Below are 23076 nucleotides of genomic sequence, written 5' to 3' on the forward strand. Positions count from 1 at the left end.
CCTTCTGGAGTATCGGTGAGCGTTTGAACCTTCTGTAATAGTTTCATATGAGTCCCTCAGTTGTTCTCAGTGTGAAAAGATGGATCTCAAAATCATACAGTCATTGTTTTAAAGTGTTCAAATACACAAAAATGCTTGAAAACCAAAGAATTTGTGGGACCTGAAGGATTTTTCTGAAGAACAGCGGGTAGTTTAACTGTTCAGGACAAACAAGGGACTCTATCACAACTAACTTAAAAAAAAAAAAAAAACAGCTGTGGATCATTCAGGTAACAATGCAGTGTTAAGAATCAGGTGAATGTAAACTTTTGAACAGGGTCATTTTTATAGATTCAACTAATATTTTCTCCTGTGGACTGTATGTAAACGTCTTTCATGTTAAATATCTTATTCAGGTCAGTACTAAATAGAAAAAATAGCATGCATTTATGATCCCTCTTATTTTGGTAAAATAATTAACATTTTGCAGATTCAGCAAGGTGCATGTAAACTTTTGACCTCAGCTGTAGAGGCTGCATTCCTTTCTTGTGAGTGTGAACAGCACAGATTTGGATTCAAATGTTCATCGTATCTGTATTTTATCACCTTAAAATTATAAGGTTCCATTGGCATTCTGAGCACTTTTGAGACATTGAGCTTCAAAGTTTTTGCGTTCCATAGACTTCTGTAGATAGAACCATTTTTGTTTTTTAAAAAAAGGCCCAAAATGCACACAGTTTACAAAAGAAACATCACATAATGTAAATAAGTTATCACAGAATAAGAATATGTGAATAACTCAATTTTGACAAAAATGTCAGATAAAACCTTATAATTCTAAAACGACCATTGGTCATAATTATATTTTAAACTTTTGTATTTGTACTTACAGCAGTCATTTCCCCATGTGCCCTAAATAATCTGTAATCGGCCTCCATACTAGTTCAGTTCATGCGTAATTGAAGTAATAACATAATATGCTTTCTATCTCTCTAGACAGAACTACTTTTTGTCTACTTCTTTTATCCCTTCTCTCAACAGTCTCTTTCAGATTGTTATTCCCAAGTGATCAGGACAGAAAGATGTGACCCGGCCTTGATGACCTTGAAGGAGTTCGGTAAACCTCAGTCTATACTGTATGCTGATACTGTAGCTACATCTGTACAAAGCATTTAAACACATCGTATACACACATATGATACACTTTTGACAATTTTTACAAAGTTTTGACTGGTAGTGTATATATAATTTCATGGCATTGTAAAGTACTATACACCTCTGATAGCATCCCCAGTTTCTATTACTTCTCTCTCCCTAGAAGAAAAATCAAAAGAGAAGACAACTGAGTTGAGCCGAAAGATGGTCTTCCTGTCAGCAGTCGAACTGTATGTCTCTCAAATTTGATCTGTTGCCATTTATCGGTACACAGATCTGCACTGTGGACTTTACAGACTGAGGGATGCAGAAGAAAAATATCCCTACAGAGAGAGAGGAAGAAAAGGGAGGTTTAGAGAAAATTGATGGACAATTAAGTAAGAGAGAAAGGAAACTGAGAGAGCAAGAGCAAACCTTGCAGAAATCAGCCATGCGCTGGAGTCAGCAATGGAGAGGGAGACAGAGAGAGCTGTTGTGGAAAAACATTACTGTCACATTCACAAGCTGGAATCTACTTATGAAGAAACACATACTTGGATACAGTAGGACATTTCTTGTTTAAGTCCACGTGTCAAAGCCCACTCATGTAGATGGAATAGCCACAACGGCTGCTGAAGAATCACAGTACATTTCAGAAAGACAGACAGAGGGAGCTAATGAATGCGTAACAGCGTTTTTGAAGTGATCCTTCAGTCTGAGCATCACACAGAAACATATACAAGACACAAGCTGTTTGGATTTGGATTGTACTGCAACTTTAGACAAGGTAAGAGATCTGGGAGTTTGTTCATTTGCATATACAGAAGATCTGTCAGTTTATCTATCTATTAAAATGAGAAGGATAGAAGTGTGTGTGTTGTTTACACTTTTCCTAAAGTAGTACACTGCGGTAGCAAGCCTGCATTCTCATTTGCTGACAAATGGTGTTTAGAGGTCATCTTACTCTATTGTATGTGTTTGTGGGTGTGCAGAGTGTTGATGTGCTGAAAAAAAGGAATTGCGGTGGGTTAATAGCGGTGGGCAATTTCATTTAAGTCCTGCTGGTTAAGTAATGGTGCTGAAATAGATACAGGACATGTAGATCTACTGTCGATATCTAATAACCGAAAATGTCTCGGTAGAGCATCAATCATCTGATAAAATGTCTTTTCAATAGAAGGTCAGGAAGACATTACAGTATGGGCCATAAACTCTCATAGCTTTATATATGGATAATTGGTAGAGTCAGTTCTTTGTGATGACATGTGTATGTGAAAACAATAGCTTTTTTCACATCAGGGGCTGCAGTGCAAGCCAATCGCTGACTCAGCCATACAAACACACACACACACACACACACACACATAATGTGCCCCCTGGGGCAGCAGGGCATCAATACTACACCCAGATCAGCAGCATAGCTCAGCACAGAACAGAGCAGAGCAGAAACACAGCCTCTAATACAACACAAAACAGCAAGAGTAACATTAAACTGTATAGGAAACACCAGTCAGATTTCATTGAAGGCTTTTCCTGAAATGGCCTGACATACAGAATTGCCCTGGAGTGTCCTTACATCTCATTTTTCTGTTAAGGTCGACCTTACTTTTTGTTGTGGTCCTAGAGCCCCCATGCATGTATAAAATAATAATAATAATAATAAATAATAATAATTATTATTATTATTATTATTATCATCTCTAATATTAGGGCATTCTTCTTCTTCTTCTTGTTCTTCTTCTTCTTCTTCTTCTTAATGCTGTTGTATGTGATCATTATAAATTATTAATATAATATTTTTTGAAATAGAGGACATGTCTTATCAATTTTATTATTATCTCTAATGTTATTAATAATGATAAGAATTATTATTATTATAATCTCTAATATTAGAGTATTATTATTATTACTATTATTAATGCTGTTGTATGTAATAATGATAAATTATTTATACATATTTAATAGATTACGTTTTATCAGTTTTCATATTATTATTATTATTATTATTATTATTATTATTATTATTATTAATGCTGTTGTATTTGATCATTATAAATTATTGCTATATTGTTTTTAAATAGAAGACATGTTTTATCAGTTTTCATATTATTGTTATTATTATTATTATTATTACCAGAATTATTATAAATGCTGTTGTTTTTAATTATTATAAATTATTGATATATTATTTTTAATAGATGACGTTTTATCAGTTTTATTATTATCATTATTTATTATTATTATTATAATTATTATATTAGGGCATTATTATTACTATTATTATTAAAGACTGTTGTATTTAATAATTATACATTACTGATACATTATTTTTTAATAGATGAAATGTTTTATTTAGTTTTCATATTATTTATTGTTATTATTATTAATAATAATTCTGTTGTATTTAAGAAATATAAATTACTGATACATTATTTTTTATAGATTCCAGATTTTATCAGTTTCATTATTATTATTATTATTATTATGTTTTATCAGTTATCATATTATGATTGTAATGTATACATTTGTTTAATCAGTTCCCATAATATATAAATCATAGAATATAACAGACATTATTATTAGTATTATTATTATTATATACTATTATTATTATTTTTATTATTATTATTAATGTTGTTGTTGTATTTAGTCATTATCAATTATTAATATATTAATTATAATAGATTATAACAAGTTTATATGTTTAGTTATAAAATAAATTTTAGTTATAATAAAATAAATATTTTTATATCTATATAATTATAAAAAGTTTACAATTTGTTTAATCAGTTCTCATAGAATTATGAAAAGTCATTATCTTTTGTGCCAATATGTCTGATTAAGGAATGTTTTTGGAGTTATCAAGTAGAAACAGAATACGAGGGTTAACATTCAGACAATAGGTGTATCTACAAGTAGAGAATAAACATTTCATAAAACTGTTGTATTGTATTTAACTTTTTTTGCTAAATGTTATTTCTTGCTTTCTCATTTTGGGAAGGTCAGACACAACAAATGCTATGAAACATGTTCTTTTTCTCTGATTAGTTAAAGGAAGTTTCACAGTCTAGTTGACCCTCCCAGGAAATTCCACTTTGTTTGCTGTGGAATGTGTGGGAATGCATTCTTTGATCCATTCATTGCATTTTTGTCGTGCCAGACTTCAGCATCTGTGAAAAACATATCCGTCCTTAATCCCTTTTTGGCTATGATGGTGATAATGTGAATATGATAGGATAATGCTTGTCGTCATGTGACAGAAGATATATAGAGGTGCTACCAAAGAAGGGAAGGAAAAGAAACCAGATTCCATTCAGTACAGCTGCTCGAACGCCCCCAGTCATGTTCATTAGACTAAAAAAAAAAGTTCATTTTATTTCTAACAAAACATAATTTGAAACAAACTAATACACATATATACGTGTTGCCGCGCCAACAAAAACATCCCAAAAAACTTCCTATAGTACAAAAAAAAAAAAAAAATGTTCAAAAAGGAGTGGGATGAAGCTAAAGCTTATTTATTCCCACCCCCTATAAGTTAAAAGTAGAGTTTAAATAAAAAAAAAAATAAAAAAAAATAGCATGCCAAACGAAGATTCAGATTGAGAATGAGGAATTGTATATTTAGATTTGTACAATGGATAATAAATCCTCTGTTGTGTTGTCTCTTTTGTGGGTTGCTAGAATTGATTGAGCCATTAACTAATTGCTAACCAGTGCAAAAGCCCACTTGACCTTGTAAAGTATCTCCTTCTTGGTGACCATGAATTTGCTAGGATGTGTTCCTGGATCAATGTTCCTGCTTTCCAAACAAACATTTGTTGTTATGAGTCATTACATGCCATGTTGCCAGAAATAATTTATTTAACAATAATGGCATGAAAAGAAATATTTCAAGTAATGTCTTGGTTATGGAAGCCCATCAAAATAGAATAAAATAAAATAAAATAAAATAAAATAATTTATTGTAATTGCTTCTCATAATTCACATAATTCACATTTAATCATAATTGTGACTTTATATCTCACTATACGACTATATATATATTTTTTTAAATTACATTTTTACATCTTTTAATTGTGATTTTATATGACTTCTGCAGTATTTAAAAATTGGAACTTTAAATCTGGGTTTTGTATCTGAAAATGTGACCTAATTTCTTATTTTAAACTTTATCTCACAATTTTATAGTAATAATAATAATAATAATAATACATACATACATACATGTAGTTATTTTGCTAAAAAGTATCTAAAAAATAAAAATAATAATAATAATAATGTAGATATTTAATTCCACTAGTCTGGCAAATCCAATGATTAAACATAGTCAAAAGTACTTGTTGTATCAACCCAGTACCTTTTAAAGACAGTTGTTTTCGGGCGGATTAATAAAAAAAAAAATCTTGTCCTAACCTAAATATAAAATTTGTCTGACAAGAATATTATTACTGGATCATGAAGGATGTTGATGTGGGAACACATCCTATTTGGCAAAATCATAGTAAGACTTTTGTCTCCATCTGTGATTTACGAGAGATGAGCTGTTCTAACATTCATGCAAATCAGGCAGACACTCACACAATGCTTTAATACAACAGACATAACGTTGTTTTTTGTTCCGTGTGCAAATGTGTGGGTGTATTTCCATCCATATTGTGGCAGAGCAATCCAACTGTCAGCTCCATCTCCTTATGCCAGTGTGCCACAGTGCCGATCCCCAGCATCTGTGCTGCTAATGAGAGAGTGGCAGAGAACAGGAAAAAAAGCTTCTTTTTTCTTTAGTAAATGAATCTAAGTACAGTTCACTGTAAATGACCTGCAGCTCTAAACAGTGTGCATATGACCAGACTGAGTGTGTGCGTGTCTCTCGCTGTCTGAGTGTGTAGGTGCTAGCCGGCGTAAGTGTGGGAGAGATGCTGATTGCTAAGTGCCGCTGAGAGCCGGCTCTATTATTATGCTCTATTATTCTGCAGAGGTGGCTTTGATGCCTTGTGAGTGAAGTATGGTGTGAGTGTGTGAACCACGCCCTGGCATGACAGACCATTTCTTCCAGCTGTTTATTTTTACATTCATCACAAACACAGTGTGTGTACATACTTTGATGTTGCAAAAAAAAAAAATGGTCAATGAAAAAAATGTGTGAGGGCAAAAATGCTTGCACTGAAAGTTTGAATGTCTTGTACATCTATGTATGTGTGTATCTGTCTGTCTGTCTGTAAGTCTGTCTATTTATCTGTCCATCTGTCATCTGTCTGTCTGTCTGTCTGTCTATCTGTCTGTCTGTCTATCTCTGTTTATTTCTAAATATCTGTCTGTCTGTCTATTTATCTATCTATCTGTCTGTCTTTCTGTCTGTCTGTCTGTCTGTATGTATGTATGTCTATTTATCTGTCCATCTGTCGTCTGTCTGTCTGTCTATCTATCTATCTGTCCGTCTGTCTGTCTGTCTGTTTGTCTATCTGTATGTCTGTCCATTTATCTGTCCATCTGTCATCTGTCTGTCTGTCTGACTGTCTGTCTGTCTGTCTGTCTGTATGTATGTATGTCTGTCTATCTATCTATCTATCTATCTATCTATCTATCTATCTATCTATCTATCTATCTGTCTGTCTATCTGTCTGTCTGTCTGTATGTATGTATGTCTGTCTATCTATCTATCTATCTATCTATCTATTTATCTATCTATCTATCTGTCCATCTGTCTATCTATCTGTCTGTCTATCTATCTGTCTATCTATCTATCTGTCTGTCTTTCTGTCTGTCTGTCTGTATGTATGTATGTCTATTTATGTCCATCTGTCTGTCTATCTATCTGTCCGTCTGTCTGTTTGTCTATCTGTATGTCTGTCCATTTATCTGTCCATCTGTCATCTGTCTGTCTGTCTGACTATCTATCTGTATGTCTATTTATCTGTCGTCTGTCTGTCCATCTGTCTGTCTATCTATCTATCTATCTATCTATCTATCTATCTATCTATCTATCTGTCTGTCTGTCTGTCTGTCTGTCTGTCTGTCTGTATGTATGTATGTCTGTATGTCTATCTATCTATCTATCTATCTATCTGTCCATCTGTCTATCTATATGTCTGTCTATCTATATGTCTGTCTATCTATCTGTCTGTCTATCTATCTATCTGTCTGTCTACCTATCCGTCTATCTATCTATCTGTCTGTCTGTCTATCTGTCTGTATGTCTGTTCATGTATCAACATTTGCTTGACAAACTAAGTAAAACTTAGTTCTAAACATCTTTTTCAGTTATTTATACTTTCTACAAGATTATCCCAGCTATTATAAACAACTTTATATTAAACAATATAAGTCTATAGTGTGCCCTTATTTAGACAAGCAAGGTAAACTTGTTTGTGTATGTGTGCATTCATGTGTGAAAAAGGAAATCATTCCCCTTCACCCAAACACTCTCATCTCTCAGCTGTGAAAGTGATGAAGATGTTAACCATGACAGAATCTCACCCTCTGTTCCAGTCTTCTCACTTTTGCTCTCTTCTTTCCTCTCCTCACTTCTTTCCCAGCACTAAGTCTGTTTTCTTTGGTGTTCTCTCTCCCATTGCATCATGTCTTAACGTCTCTCACTTTCTCAGTATCAGGCACTGAATTTATTGGTAATTCATATTCAGACTGGATGCTTTCAAAACCAGAGTGTCTAGTGAGGGTTGAAGTATAAATAGCCACTGTGTATATGTGTGGTCAGAGGCCTTGAGCTCTGTACAGTGGCAAGAGCGCGTTTAAGAGGGTAGTTATATAACACTAGTGGTGACTAAAGAGCCCAAGACTTTTGTGCCATGATTCAGATGGCCACTGTAGTAGAATTAACAATATCAGAACACAAAGACAGAAATTTGCCAACTGATAACATTATTTATCCGAACACACGCTCTGTGTTGTTTTGGCACACGACTCAATAAAGAAATCATGCAAATCAGGTAACGGTGAAAACAGGCAACTATGAAAGCTGTTTCAATCTCAGAGTAAAAAAGAAAAGCTAATTATGACCTTTATATTCACTTTTTTTTCATCAACTTTTTTTTTCACCGATCCCTCACAGTGTTACTTCATATCTCACCTTGTTTTACAATTCATCTTAAATTATTTTTTAAAATGTTTTACTCTGAGGCAAGATATTTGCATGGTGCAGTTTTGTATTTAACCATCGTTTTTATTCTGAGAGAGCAAAAATGAAGCAAGAGAGAGAGAGAGAAAGAGTGATAATCCACTTCAGTACAGCTAGTGCAAGATCAATACTGCACCGTTTAATTCTGCTTGAATGCAGAGCCAATAAAGTTTAACATGATAGACAAAGGGGAGGACAGAAACAAATGCAGAGAATGAGACAAAAGACACTAAATTAATAAACTGAGGACAGATGTTATGCTCTACTGATATGGGATTTTTTACTGAACAGTGCTAAAATGTGCATTTTTCCCCATCTTTCATCTCAGCCTCTTTAAAAATCTGTCATAAAAACTGAATTACATGATAGTTTTGGGAGTACATGTTTTATTCAGAACACAAATTAAGATATTATGCATCCTTTCTGAGCCTTGAACGTGTCAGTTGCGTTGCTGTCTATGCAGGGTCTGAAAGCTCTCGGATTTTATCATAAATATCCTAATTTGTGTTCTGACGATAAAAGAAATTCTTACAAGTTTGGAATGACATGAGGGTGAGTAATTAATGACAGAATTTTTATTTTTGGTTGAACTATCCCTTTAAGATAACAGGACAAGCTGGATTTCGCTAAACTCCTGTTATTTGACACTCTCGCTTACAGAAAAAAAAATACTATGAATAGCGCATTTCTACAATGCCATTGTTTACTAAAAACTTATTTTGTGTGAAACTTCATAGTGTCAGTATAAATGCAAGATATCTAATACTGGCCAGCACAACATACAAAACAAGTGCACATTCAGTAAAGGTTCCACCATCTCAAGATCAAAGGTGAGTTGAAGTGCTCTTGAATCTATTCATTACTCTTAGAAAAATGACCTCATGCTGGAATGTTCCTGTCTAGAATGCTATGTGGCTAAAGCTAAGCAGACAGAGATAAAGCCACACTATCAAGTGCAGGGAATGTGAAGTGAACAGTAGCAGGAGATAAGGGTGTTATTTTTTCCTGTGTATTTCATCGCATATGCAGACGCTACAAAGTGTGCTGTGTATGTATGTGTGAATAGAAAGCATGCAAGCTACGTTCCATGGTATTTTTGGTGCTCACATGTGAGATAATTAGAGACTAGTGCATGACGTCATGCTGTAAGTGGTGGGCTGTGACATGTGACGTGCTGTGTGTGTATGTGTGTACTCATCCGTGTTTTTTGAGGGTGTATACTGTTCCACAGTGTAAATTAGCTTGGTTTTAACCCAGCTACCAATAAAGAAGCACAAATGCTACTTTAGATTCAGTTCAGCTTATTTAAATTTCTCATTTAGTTGATGAAAGTAGACAAAAAGAAATCCTAGCTGAAAAGGTCACTAGCATGCCTGAAACATCCCTGAACTTTTGAACTAGCTTAACCAGAAAAACCTAGGGTCATTTAGCTTCACAAGAAAGACCAGGGATGTCCAGGGTAACCGAACAGTTGCTGGTAACCATTGATATTTCTATAGTATTTTTCCCCTACTATGGAAGTCAATGGGTACCTGCAACTGTTTGGTTGCCAGCTCTTCATTTGTTTTCCAATACAGGTTGAAACAACTTGATGGTGAGTAAATTATGACAGAATTTTCATTTTTGGGAGGAATATGTTGATTTTGCAGATTTTGCTCCCTCGTGACGTAGAAAGGGCATCTTATTATAATATTACCACCCCTTAATTTGGAAGTTTCCATGGTGTACCAGTTCCTCCGCCAAAGCATGCTAACTGTTCTGTTGTTGGCTGCACAGACTAGCACAAAACACTGTTTAAAGTCCCAGCCTCAGAGGAAACAAGAGAGCAGTGGATTTATTTATTTACTGTATATTACGCCGCTGACAAACGGATCTATTATAAACGTGATTTCTTGCCCAGCTGTTTACCTTCACAAACATAACCGACTGTTTTTGTAACCCATGTGTTTTTAACATAAATGTGTTTAACTGACAGTTTAAACGCAATAAGACATGAAAGAGAACTTAGTTTAGTACTCATGTGCCGCGTGACAGCCGCTTTCTGTGCGTGCTTCGGATGTGTGCGCTCAGAAAACCGTACATCAGAAGTTTAAACTGGTATGGCTTTAAAATGCATGATTTCAGCTCGATAGACATGATAAACAAAACAAAACAGATGTTTTTGGCAGAGTATGAGATGTAAAGGCACAGCTCTATTCTGAAAAAGGGAGTGGGGAGCAGCAGCTCATTTGCATTTAAAGAGCCATGCATGAAAACGTGTTTCTGCTTCCACTCAAAATAGGCATTTTTAAAATTATATAATTAATGATCTATGGGGTATTTTGAGTTGAAACTTAACAGACACGTTCTGGGGACACCTGAGACTTATGTTACATATTGTAAAAAGGGGCATAATAGGTTTTCTTTAATGTACCTTGACTAACAATGAACATTTTTATTCATTACCGTTAACGAATATTAATAATGTTCTATTTTGTTAAGAATATATATATATATATATAAGCGCACTTGCAGTGCTGTTCCGCTGGGGTCCCATGTGTTGATTACTGGCCCCTCGGAAACATCCCCTCAATGTCATGGTGAATTTTCCAGTTCAGATAACCAAGAGACCTGGCTAGCTGCTAAGACTAAACACATACTCCAACACATACACACATGTACACACAATCATATTCTATTGCAAAGGTCAGCTGTGAGTGATGAGATTATATTTGGGCATCTTTGATGTGCAGTAGTCTGAAGTGTTACTGATGTGGGGTATTTGAGACTCAGTCTCCACTCCAACATAGCAGTACAGTGGGGCATTTGTGACAGAGCTGAAATCTCACAGTAAATGCCCTATTTTCATATTTCTCCTTATTGCATTTATGAAATTATTAGAATGAGGCAATGATTTTTATATTTAAAATACTTTATAAAAGGTTAGAAACATTTAGTGAAACATAAAATGCATGGTTAAGATATTTTGATAACATAAAGACAAAAGCTGACAAAGCTGTCCTGCATCTACTTTCTGAATCCCACCAGACCATGGCTAAATGTCTTCTGAGGAAAAACATTTTAAAATTTCATGAGAACGTGGCTTCCAGCCACAAAGCCCTTAGAATTTAATGTATCAGTGACTGCCACAACAGTGTAGTTGTAATTTATATTATATTAGTTTATTACTTAATTGTAATTCATATAAAAATAAATTAATAACATTTTAGGTAACCTTTTTATTACAAACTTTTTTTTCCATACACTTTTTGTATCAGGCTGTTATGTGCATCTACATATTTTTTCCCCCCAATGATAAATGTATGATCTTTCTTTCCTCAAACTATGGTGTTGAGTGCAACATCTCACAAATTCATTATTTTGCTTGACAAATAGATAATGAGGAAATCTAAGCAGATAATGAGGAAAAAAGACAATGAGATGCAATGTATTATTAGCTTTCAGACTCCTCTCTGTGGCTGTGACATTATAATTACATACTGGCAAAGATGAAACCATTCAGTTAGTTAAATCCAGTACACATGATAAGATAAGCTATCAGAATTCCAGTTAACAGCTGCTCTGAATGATGTATTCCCATTGCTACCAGTCCTCATAATGCACAGGGGTTCTGAGAGTGAATATATAGACTACTAGTGTTATAAATTAGTAAGTAAATGTTTTGTGAAGTTTGGTTTATCTGGTTTAAATTTCTGAAATCTATTTGGATTGGTAGGTGTGTATTTGTGAGGAATGCTGTGACTTGGTCTTTTAATATGTAGGTCAAATTGTAGGGAAACCCACCATGCTGCCACTGAATAATATATTACAGTGTGTGTGTGTGTGTGGCAGAATGAGCCTAAAAAGTATTAAAGTATTTTGTCGGGTAGCCTAAAAAATGTACTACACACTGTAACCTCTAAATGAACTGGTTTTGACTATGGTAACAATGGCACAGTGTCACTTTTTTATAGGGTGACATAATCTGTGCATATCCAAATCACATTTGTGTTTTTTATTTATTTATTTATTTATTTATTTAAGCAAATGGTGTCCAGTCAGTTAGACATATAAAGTATAGGTAAAGTGGGACATTTTCTTTTAGTTTATCGTATGCATTGTTTTACAATATAGTCTAAATGGCTTATCCCCTTACACAATACTATATAAATATTCAGAAATGTTAAATACATAAATTTGAAATTATTCAGAAAGCACAGACCTCAAATCACAGTTTGACAGGCATTACTGGCAAACTGGGACACATTTATAAAGTAGGACAACTAAGTTCTTTCAAATACAGTAATATTTGATTTAATCAATAAAACAATTAATAATCCAAATTGAATTAGATTTCCAAAATCAGTGTCTGATTATATACACTACCACACTCTAAAAAATGCTGGGGTAAAAACTAATTTGGCAACCCAGCACTGGATAAATATTGGACATGCTGGGTTATATTGACCCAGCTGGTTGGGTTAAAAGTTTTTACCAAACATGCAGGGTTATTTTATTTAAGACAGCTATTGTTTAAAAATTATAATATATTATTATATAATACATTATATATTTTTTAATTGCTGGCTTAAAATGGACTGGAACTTATGAAACACACACACACACAGAATTACTACACTGTAAAAAACAATTTGTTGATTCCACTTGAAATAATTTGTTACCCGGCTGCCTTAAAATGTCAAGTTCAATCAACTCAAAAAAGTTTATTCAGCTTGAAATGTTGAATTGTGACAACTTAGATATTTGAGTTCATTCAACTTTAAATAAGGCAGCTGGGTAACAAGCCCAGGTTTTAAGTTTAACAAACTGAATTATTTGTTTAGTCAACTCAAATATCTACGTTTTCACTTAGTACAACTTAACAGTTCAAATTGACTAAACTTATTTGAGTTGACTGAACTTAAAATTTTAAGGCTGCAGGGTAACAAATTATTTTAAGTTGACTCAACAAATTGTTTTTTTTTTTTCAGTGTAGAGCAACAGCAATAATCAAAAGATGAACATTAATTTAGCAAGAACACATGGACAAAATATAAGACAAATTGTATTTATTTGGGTGAATACAGCATAGTTTACAATATTACACATTTAAACACGCTTAACAAGCATTTTAGACATAAAAAAATGTAACATTTAAAAGTAGTATTTTTAATTTTAAGGTATTCAATCGTTCTCTGTAATTGCTTTTTGCCTAAATTGCGCTAAGTCTCATGCCGGTTTGTCGTCGAAATCTGAGCTGGTGAAGGGCTGCTGTTCGGCAGGGTTACTGCAAACTTCAGACCGCGGCCTCATGTTTCACTCGTAGCTGAAATATGCCGTGACTGACTCTAAAACCTGCCCATAAACAAACATTACTGACATTAGAGAACATATTTTAACATCAAATTAAATTGAACTCAGTGCTATAACGAATAATATCCATGTAATGTTATTTTTTGCAAGGCAAAAAGCTTTCCATCCTGCAAAACAACCGCTGCTGCCGCAGCTGACTGTCATCTGGTCTTTGTGTTACGTAAAATAATATAATTTACAGCATAGTAAAGACTTAATAAATGAAATAAAATGTATACAAACCTTTTTTCGCTTAAAAGGTGCACAAAATAGGCAGCACTGAGAACCGCTCTCTCCTGTAAAGGACTCAAAAAAGCTCTTGCTCCGACTGTAACTCAGCAGCTGAGTTGTTTCGTCAGAGACAGGCTTAACCCAGCGGTTGGGTAGAAAAAAATAACCAAGCGTTAAAAATGACCCAGTAGCTTAGTTACAGAAAAACTGCCTGGTTAAAAATATAAAAGATAACCCAATAAAACGACCCAATGGGCTGAACCCAGCATTTGGGTTAAAAAATAAGCCAGCATTATTTAGAGTGCAGCAATATAATAATTTTTAAACAATAGTTGACTTAAATAAAATAACCCAGCATGTTTTGTAAAAACATTTAACCCAACCAGCTGGGTCAAAATAACCCAGCATGTGTTCTGTCCGATATTTACCCAGCGCTGGGTTGCCAAATAACCCAAGTTGGGTTGTTTTTACCCAGCATTTTTAGTGTAGCAATAATATTCTAACATACCTTTCAGTTCTACCCTGTATGAACTTTACATCAAACTGTACATTTTTACATCAATTCAGTACGGTCTTTTTGCCCTTGAGTGGCAGAGGTGACCTCAGCATCTCACATCACAGTGTTCCCCGGAGCCCGCGCGCTGATTGAAGTGTTCTGGTTGCCATGACTACTGAGAACCTGTGAGGGACCAATGCGCGGCGCTGCTTCCACATGAGCGCGCAGACTCTATAGGCTGCGCTATAAAATACTCCTCTTCCCTGAGAAACAAGCGACGATTGGATGATGTCTGGATTGGATGATGTCTGAATAAAGTCTCTATTAAGGACTAAGCACTCGCGTTCATCACGTGCTCATACGCGCAAGCGTTGAGTCGGCTGGAGTATGCAAAGCGAATGTGATCTTGCATTCCCATCTCCTCCTCCTCCTACTGGAGCCGACACGGAGAGGCGTTTCGTCATGTGTAAAGAAACAGTTTTACCGCAATGCTATTTCAATAGCCCTCCAGCTCCGCACGAGAGCCACTGACCCAAGAGGAAAGGGTGGTGCCGCGCACTGGCATAGTCCATGCGCGTTCACGCGTTTATCTGGAGTCGGCTCAGCAGACAAGAACCGAGCGGAGCAGGTGTGCGCTTTCAGTCTGGATTCAGACCTCCTCTCTCGCGTCTCTGACTTTGATGGACTTACATGCGGCGCGTTAACTGCGGTGGATGACTCCATATGCGTGTTTATTCCTCAGGGTAAGAAACGCTTGTTTCGCGGTCAAACGCTGACAGAATCACAGTAGCGCTGACGGAATGAGAAGAGTTTGCGATTACAGAGGCAGATTTCAAAGACAAATTTCAGAAACAGCTAGAGAAGGCATTTTAAATGCAGTTTTCAGAGGCGCAGAGAATTCCAGACACAAAAGTCGGCTGCAGATTTTTTAAGCAAATAAATCCAGAAGTCAGATTCCAAAGGCAGATATTAGTAATTGGAGACACATTTAAGACACATAATTACACAGAAGCACAACATTTCAAATGGAGATTTTAGAACATTATAGAACGTTAAATAGAGACTGACATCAGCGGCACCTTTAAGACTGTGTGCGTAAATTAGAGGTGCACTCTTTATGATCAAGTTGTTGACCTCAAAACGTAATGTACAGCTATCATATGTTTTAACACTTTCTCGTCACCTATTTTTTGTTCTCTGCTGCTTCTCAGTTTGCAGTAGGCTACATGGCGTTGGTTACATAGTTAAGTAGCACTGCTGCACATTTAGATGGTGCTGCATTAGGATTTCAGCTACCGTTTAAGATGTTTTGCTCTGTGTTTCTGATGTCCTGTAATAGTTGACCCAACAAGTGTTGTCAGAAGGGATAGAATTGTGTCGGTTTTGTCCTAATTCCGATGCGTTTGGCGTGTGGATTGAGTTTGTGCAGAGAGTGAAACTGATTACCCGTAACTCAATCTGGCGTGACCTTCCACAAAAACAAAGAGCGCTTGTGTCCCAAAATCCTGCGCCAAGATACTTTGGCTTAATTGATTAACATAACAATTAAGAGGCTTGTCATTACCAGCTCATTAGTGAGGTCCAGTGGGCGGTGGAAGTAATGACCGATCTGTGTTCTTATCACGGATGACGGTCAAATGTGTGCATGGCTTTGCATTTATTATCCGGTGATGAAATTATTTCATAGAAATTACAGCACTGTGTCCACAGTCTACTCATTCAGACATCATTTTGAGCAATTGCAAAGTCTGTTATTTATTTATTTATTTATTGCGCAGTGAAGTCTCTTCTTTTAAGTTAGAAAACAGATGTATTCATATAATATGCAAATTACATATTTTCATACACACATACTCTCTCTGATATATACAAAATAATATATAAATTAATATATAAATTATCTGTATGTTTTAGCATTTAAAAGTGTTAACAATAAATTACACACACACACACACACACACACACACACACACACAGTACAACATTTACAATATAATTTTTGTTTACACTTTATTTTAAGGTGTCCTTGTTACAGTGCAATTATACATTTAAGAACTGAGTAATATTAATTAACTACATGTAGGCTACTTACTGGTTAGGGTTAGGATCAGGGTTTGTTTAAGGGTTACTTGGAATTGTAATTGTAATTATGCATCATTAATTGTTACCATCATTAATTGTAAATATAGTGTTACCAATGTTTATATATATATATATATATATATATAACAAGTATAATCATTAATATAATTTATTAAAATGTATTTTAATACATCATAACTTATTATTATTAATAATTATTATAAAATTGTAATTCATATAATGAAATACAATAATTATCTAATTATGTATGTTTCTGTAATATAGCATTTATTTGAGATATTTTAATAAATAATAATTATAATAAGAACAATGGATTTCTAATATTTAAGACTTAATTTAATTAATGGTAATAATTAGTATGTAATTATACAGCATTTATTTTTAATATATTTAGTTATATTGTAATAATATAATAATATAAATTTAGATAACGAATAAATAAATTTAAACAAATAATAATAATAATAAATCTAAATAAATAAAATAAATGTATTTAAATACATTTTAAAAATAAATAAAATACATCCATTTGAATAAATCTAAATAAATAAATTTAAATAATAAACAGTAATATAACCGTTTTTCTTTTAGAGTAGTGTCTTCAAATGATGGATGTAATGGACACACACACTTCACAACAGCACACACACAAATGATGTATGGAAATTTCTTGTTTAAGTGGTGAGGTTTTGATAGTCAAATCCAAAGAGCTGTCTATGGCCCAGGGAATGGAGGTGCTTTAATCTCATATAGGACGATGTAATGACTGTTAAGTTAGAGGCTAGATGAATTTATATTCCTCTATCTCCCTTTATCTCGATATCAGTATTACATGTTCATTTAAACACTGTTCTTGCGGGAGAATAACTAGCGGGGAAAGGGCATGCCAGGTAATGCAGTCCATTCCACTGAGAGATGTGTACAGTGAAATAGTTAAATAATTATGAAATAAATCAAATAATTTAAAGGTTTTCAACAGATTAATTTAATAAACGTGCATAGGAAGGTTCAATTTACTGCTAGTTACTATATTTCTGAAGTATACAGATATGAAACGAAGAGCTTTCAGCCACATCTTCAGAATTAGGAAGTCTATTTTAAAAAGCAGCTTTGGGGGGAAATGCACAAAGCTAAATGAACTTCTCTCTGAAGTTACTTAACATTAATTCCTCATCATTCATATTTAATGTAGGCTTTATGGCTCATTCTCAAAGTTTATGAACTCACTGTGTGCTCTCTATTAAACTGCTATGAATCAGTTTGTTCTGAAACATAGACAGACGGACAGACAGATACATGCATGTAGTACCACAGTGTCAAAAAGACGTGAAGTGCTAAAGAAAGCATCTCTGTGAACCCATCACTGAGTGTTTGTGTGATGAGATCTGCATGCCTGAAGCCAAGGTGCCTGTGTACATTTTTCTAATGTTACTGGGTAGAGATCCCTAGAATAGTGCTGGATAAAGTGCAGATTATTCTCTACACAGACCCACAGTATCTGTAGAAGTGAGAAGAATATTTATAGGACATATGGGAAATGCTCTGATCACTGCTTTCAGAGGAACCTGGGCTCTGCGTCCCAGTGGATCTTGGACTCTTAAAGGGATAAGTTCACCCAAAAATAAAAATTCTGTCAGTAATTGCTCACCCCCAGGTCATTCCAAACTCATAAGACCTTTGTTCATCTTCAGAACACAAATTAAGATATTTTTACAAAATCCGAAAGCTTTCTGAGCCTGCATAGACAGCAACGCAACTATCACGTTCAAGGGCAAGAAAGGTAGTAAAAATAAAACACAAATAACAGCTTTATTTAACAGTCTCTTCACTTCCCTGTCAGTCTTCGATGTGCTCATGAAAGTAAAATAAAATATCAAGTTATTTAATTGAATTATTTTATTTTAAAATTTCAATCCTCACATACAATCCGTCACATTGTATGCTGAATAAATCTTAAAGGGGTCATCGGATGCCCATTTTCCACAAGTTGACATAGACAGATATATGTAGTTTGTGCATTCCATTCACAAACAAACGTAATCCAATCCATCTTGAACGGCTCAGATGTTGGGAGTAAATGACGACCACTATGTTCATTATTACCTCCAGCAACACAACACCTCAATCGCTCAATCGGAGATATTCTTGTCTAACTTACATCCCTGCTCCGGCATCGAAACATTGGAGGTCGGACTGTTACAGCTGATCTGATGTAAGACGCTTATGTCAGTCAACTATCGTCGGAGCGGACTCTGTCACGCCACACTGACAGGCATCTGAGAATGGCTCGATTTGAAAAAGTGGATATTACTTTTACAGATTAATTAAAACCAACTGCATAGATTTTTATCATTATAGGGTAGATGTACATACACTCCCAACACACATTAATGTACAAACAACATGTAAAAGTGAACTTTGCATCCAATGACCCCTTTAAGCATTATAAACTTAAATAGACTAATATATTAAGTGTAATTTTGTAGTCACGTGTAATTTCGATGCACTTAGTAACTGAAGTGTACTTATAGATCTGTGGTGATTTTAAGTGCTACTTAAGCTATGATGCTTTTGGGAAACATGCCATAAAAAGATGATTTGCATAACAGTTGGTTAATAGGGTCCAGAGCATTCTGGTGTTACTTTGTTGTTGTTGTTCACTCCATTTACCATCTCTATCTAAAACTAGTGCTGCCATAGGGCAAATGGCACTATAGTAGCAGTGACTGCTGTATCGACCAACGGATATATGATTATACATGTGTTTACTCAACAGCAATGCTTTTTATAACCTCTCACTTGCCGTGTCAGGAATGTTTAGCTGGTATTCGCTGTGATAATGGATTGGGTGTTGAGATGGGTCAGCAGAGGTGGTGGCTATCCATTCCCTCCACTGTGTATTGAAATATGAGTTTGTTTAATTGTAGACATTTTGTATTTGTAATAGTTTAATGAGGAAATAGAAGATTAAAGGAGAAGTCCACTTCCAGAACAACAGTTTACAGATAATGTACTCACCCCCTTGTCATCCAAGATGTTTATGTCTTTCTTCTTCAGTCATAAAAAAATTGTGTTTTTTTTTTTTTTTTTTGAGAAAACATTTTTCTCCATTATGGACAGTTGCAGTTTAAATGCAGTTTAAATACGGCTTCAAACGATCCCAAATGCGGTTGAAGAAGGGTCTTATCTAGCGAAACAATTGGCTATTTTCATTTTAAAAAAATACAGTTTAAATACATCTTAATCTCAAATGCTAATCTTGTCGTGCTCTCCCTGAACTCTGTGTTAGGGTATGTTGAAAAACTCAGATTGTATTTTCTCCCTCAACTTCAAAAATGATTTCAAAATCATCCTACATCGCTGCAGAAGTACCGACCCAGTCTATGCGAAGAAGATCAAGTCATATATATATAAATTGTATTATTTTATGAAAATAACCGATCGTTTCGCTGGATAAGACCCTTCTTCCTCGGCTGGGATCGTTTTAAACCGTATTTGGGATCGTTTAAAGCCGCATTTAAACTGCATTTTGGAAGTTTAAAATCGGGGGAACCATATCAGTCCATTATATGGAGAAAAATCCTGAAATGTTTTCCTCAAAAAACATAATTTCTTTACGACTGAAGAAAGAAAGAAATGAACATCTTGGATGACAAGGTGGTGAGTACATTATCTGTAAATTGTTGTTCTGGAAGTGGACTTCTCCTTAAATGCATAGCTGTGCTGTGCTGTGTTAATGCTGTGTCACAGTATCATGTTCTCTGGTGAAAGGATGATGTAAATTAAATAACATAAATCATTGGATTAGGATCAGCTTTCCTCTTACCCATACTTTGTTGTCTTTTATCGGTGTGATCTCTTTTCTAGAACAGCCCTCATTTGTATTGTTCCTAACTGCAGTTTTATCAGGCTACTGGTACATTTTCTCACCATTACATCACTGGTGTGCGTAGTATCAGTTTGCAGCTTGTTGCGATAGCACAGTCATCCCTGGCATGTGCAGGACCTGTGATCGCATCCTTTTTCATCAAGCGCTGACCAGCCAGCAGACCGTTGTTTCAGAGGTCACTTCATACAACACTTTAGAGTAAACTCACAGAAAGACGTCTGAATCTCTACACCTCACACTGAATAATAATATAAAGCTAATATCTTTCATTATGGACCTTATAATTGCTAAAGCTACAAAACAGTTTTGGAAATTCATTAAATGGTTAATTAAATCATTGTCCTATTTTATGAGATGCTAATTTTATATTAATTCTTTCTAATGTGATTATAATGCGTGAACGTTGTATGCATATTGCAGAGCTAGCACAAAAAGAACATTTTGGTTAAAAGACCCTTATTCTTTGGCTGCATTGAAACTGCAATTTGGACCTTCAACCCATTGATCCCCATTGGAGAAAAATCCTGGAATGTTTTCCTCAAAGACCTTAATTTCTTTTCGACTAAAGAAAGAAAGACATAAACCTTTAATGTAGTTGTACAGTTGCTTACACTGAAACTAAAAACAGCTGCACACACAAATCCACGCATATTAGCCTGAGACCCAGCAGAGTTCTTCATCAGCAGACAGCGTTTTGATGTGGTGATGTATGTGTCTCTTAAATGCTAGGTCAGTAGATAAGGCATGCACATTTCTGAAACTGCTCTCTTGAACATTATAAGTCTCTCTTTGGGACCATAATTTAAATGTGAAGCAAAATCGCTTGACACTTTAACATGCTTTATGGCTTGTTAAATTTCCCTGAGGTCATTGAGCCGCTTGCAGTGGATGTGAAGAGGTTGGGTCACTGATTCAGACGTGACAGGTGGAGACATACAGACCCCATAAGGGAACTTTCTAACCACTACAGAAGCATGTCTGACTACCAAAATAGACCTATCTGATCTCTCTCCCTCTTTTTCTCTCACCCCACCTATCTTTCACTGTCTATCCCTCCTGTCGCCCAGGAGTGGTGCTTTGCTCTGGATGGTACGACTTGACAATAATAGACTGAATACAGGAGAAAAATTTAATTAAAAAAAGAAAAACAAAGCAGAAAATGGCATGCTGACATTTCTGATGTTTGAATAAGAATGAGAGTGGAATTTAAATGACGGATCATACTATTTCTGTTTCTCTGTCTCTCATTCTCTCTATTCTCCCATCTCTTGCTTCTCTCCTGTTGTTGTGCTGATCACGCATCTTTTACTTGAGTGAAATGGCATTGTCTCTTCATATGTCTGACTGCATCTCTATTATGATGAAAAAACTGACAGAAAACTTTGCACAGTCAGCAGATCGGCTGGTGTGCAGTGTTTTTTAGGCCTATACATCAGGTTGATATTATTTCTGAATCAAGGAAAGAGATGTTTTCTGTTCCAAAACCAAGTGAAGCACCTATGGAGGCAGAATAGTGGCACTTCCCACGCTTCAAATCGATTGCTCCAAATGGTACACAGTTTAATTATGCTGCCTACTAACCTTGTTTTATCCCAATTTTAAGGGAGATTCTTTCAATTTGAGGACAATCCCAGAATGCATTTCAATGAGATGAGATGGAGTTGGAAGTGAGAGGAATGCTGATTTTAAAACTCTAAATAGATTAGAAGATTAAAAATGTATGATCTTACCCGATATTTGTTTGTGCTATGTATTCCTAATGCTTAGTATTTACCTTATTTTTAACCTAAGACCTTTTTAAGACCGATTTTTATCTTTGCAAGGCTTCCGCTATTAGCTACTTCTAGTTATTTAAGTTGTACAAAAACAATCCGTTATGCCATTTCGTGTTGCTAACAGGTATTTATTATCATATTGTTTTATCGTAATTACAAACACACTGGTTTGTATCTGTAATATTTGCAAGAAGACACTTAATATTCAGTAATACTTCATCGTTAATTTGACTCTGACACTACTGGATGAGAACAAAACTTGGACTGAATTAAGCTGGATAATGACACTACTGTCTTCAATAGAACTGCTGTTTTATTTTATTACAAATTTGATGAATTTTGAAGTGAATAACAACACTATTGTCTTCTGCAGAGTGATTATAGCTGAACTGAACTCATTTTATAATTGATTTTTACAGTTATTTATCTGAACTGAATCAACACTTAAGCTAACTACTCTAGTTAAAAAGTAATAGATTTAAATGCATTTATTTTATACTAAGTATAGTTCAAGTCTGTTAACATATTTACTGACATATCACTCAAGACTTACTGATATAAAAATTGTAAAAACACTTTATTTGGAGTACTACTTGTGCACAGTGCACATTTCTTAATATTAACCCTAAAACATAGTCACTATTGATGAGGATTGTATGATCTTTAAATAATATCGGTCTTTAAATGCAAAATATTTAAAGTGTAAATAAAGTATACTTGCAATAGTTCCACTTTAGCACAATCAAATATACTTAAGTATAAGTACAAAATTAGTTGTTTCAATTAGGCAGACTTTAAATACCAGTTTAGTATACTAAAAGTACAATTGCAGGGTATTTTATTAAGTACATAATATGTAAATGTATTTGTAGTATATTTGAAATAAGTATGAGTAAGTAGCATGAAATAAATGTATTTTAAATACATTTTAGCATATTTATTTTCGCTAGGGTAGCTATGGGTATACAGTACAATGGTCTTTGTAGAGCTTCTTTACAGCAG

General features: G+C 34.6%; 1 protein-coding gene across 8 annotated transcripts in view; it reads left to right on the forward strand.

The window, feature by feature from the left end:
* The first annotated feature begins 14240 nt into the window (after positions 1-14240).
* The window catches only part of sorbs2a (sorbin and SH3 domain containing 2a), a 68983-nt gene continuing 60147 nt past the window's right edge, over positions 14241-23076 (forward strand). For 3 of the 8 annotated variants that reach the window (XM_051106940.1, XM_051106950.1, XM_051106960.1), the window contains exon 1: positions 14244-15050. The gene's annotated coding sequence lies outside the window, so the exon portion shown is untranslated. Of the gene's footprint in view, positions 15051-23076 lie in introns of all 8 variants that reach the window. The other 5 variants (XM_051106978.1, XM_051106986.1, XM_051106970.1 and 2 more) reach the window with 5 other exon arrangements.

Source organism: Labeo rohita, chromosome 1, assembly GCF_022985175.1.
Source record: "Labeo rohita strain BAU-BD-2019 chromosome 1, IGBB_LRoh.1.0, whole genome shotgun sequence".
Taxonomy (NCBI): domain Eukaryota; kingdom Metazoa; phylum Chordata; class Actinopteri; order Cypriniformes; family Cyprinidae; genus Labeo; species Labeo rohita.